The sequence below is a fragment of the Diplotaxodon limnothrissa genome, linkage group LG14 (genome assembly GCF_057381915.1).
Source record: "Diplotaxodon limnothrissa isolate DT_005_m linkage group LG14, D_limnothrissa_male_GT1.1, whole genome shotgun sequence".
Taxonomy (NCBI): domain Eukaryota; kingdom Metazoa; phylum Chordata; class Actinopteri; order Cichliformes; family Cichlidae; genus Diplotaxodon; species Diplotaxodon limnothrissa.
Genome location: NC_140609.1, coordinates 11463898 through 11465668, shown reverse-complemented (window position 1 = coordinate 11465668; position 1771 = coordinate 11463898).

Sequence of the window (1771 nt, the reverse complement as noted above, 5' to 3'; positions counted from 1 at the left end):
GAAAGCCCATCATAATACAGGATTACAACAAATGTAAAGGAGGTGTCGACAGCCTTGATAAGGTAGGCGTCAGTTACGCACACATTTATTCATTCTTGCTAATATATTCTTGTGTAAAATATACATGGGTTTTATGTTTTCGGGTTTTTTGTTTTTTTGTTAGGTTGTTGGCACCTACTCCTGTAGGAGGCGAACAAATCGGTGGCTATTGGCCCTCTTCCACAACCTCCTTGACTTTTCCTGGCAGAAACCATACAGGAGGAGGCTGTACATTTAAGAGGTGGGAGAAATGATGCTGAACACACACATTATGAAGAGAGTGTGCCTTCCCCGCTCATCAGCCGCTGCAGGTATCGTCACAACTGCGCTGGGTGCGGCTGCAGTGGATCTAAGGGAAGTGCGAGTTTTGCATCGACAAAAAGAGAAGAATTGGGAACGCTTGCTGCAAATGTGGGAGGTTTACTTGCAAAGCCCATTTGCAGCCTCTGCTCCACCTGAGCAGGACTGTTACACCCAGCCACATATGCGCTCTTTCTCTCTCTCTCATACCATTCCCGTTCCCAGCAACATAAATCATCGTGTTCATCCTTCTGAAATAAATGTTTTTCTGCTTCAAACTGATCTTGTATTTTTATTTACATATTTTTATTTTATTTTAGAACGCAAGAAGGTAGTAAGCATTTAGTGGGGAAAAAGTGAAAAACATGATATACAGGCTACGATTATTAAATTTATGTGCCCCTGCAAAAAAAATAATAATGATGGATCAAGATCCTGTTGGTGCCAATCTTTGACCCATTTCTTTGTCCCATGTATTTTATGTTAAATATTTTAGTTTTGGGGGGGTTTTTTGGCTAAAAAAATAGTGCAGTTATGTAAAGATACTGGGATTTAAAAGGTTAAACCCCGGTTAAACCCCCCAAAATATAATTAATACTTGATATTAATATTTTAAGCAGAAGTAGTTTTAAAAGACTGACTGAAAGTGGAAAAAATATTAATATATAACATTTTATAGCACTTTTTGGGAAGGTGCAATTTTTTGTCCTTTGGAAAATTTACCGTGTTTTCTGCACTATAAGGCGCAATTAAAATCCTTTAATTTTCTCAAACATTTGACAGTGCTTCTAATAACCTGAATTCTGGTTGTGCTTACTGGCCTCAAAATGATTTTATGTGATACATGGCGCTCAAAAATCTGTCAAAAAATGTTTTAGTACCACTTTGGATGGATTGCCGGAGCATTGCAGCTACCGCAGTCAGGAGCCTTGTGGAGTACTCTGGGTCCAAAACTCCATCTTCTTCAGGTCCAAAATGCTGTGGCATCACTTTGAGTTAAAAACTGTCAAAACTCTTTCATCTTTAATAAAATGATCAACGTGGCTTGCTCTACCAGGTGAAACAATTAAGTTTAACATCCAGGCATCCATGAAAAATTTATTTTATATAAAAATTTATTAAATTTAACGGCGTTAGAAGTCAGCAGGAAGTTAGTTCGCTAGTTTCCCCTTAAACATGACATACCATGTTCTAACTGAGAGATTTCTGAAAAAATTAAAATGTACAGCTCTGCTATCACTTCCAACATAAATGAAGATAGAAAACTAAACAGCAGTGACTTTTGTAGGTAAAGTGTGCATGTTAGTCCCCATAGGGAAATAGTTCCTCTGCATTTAACCCATTCACCCAGTGAAGCAGTGGGCAGCCACCAGTGCAGCGCCCAGGGAGCAGTGTGTAGGGACGGTACCTTGCTCAGGGGTACCTCAGGGTA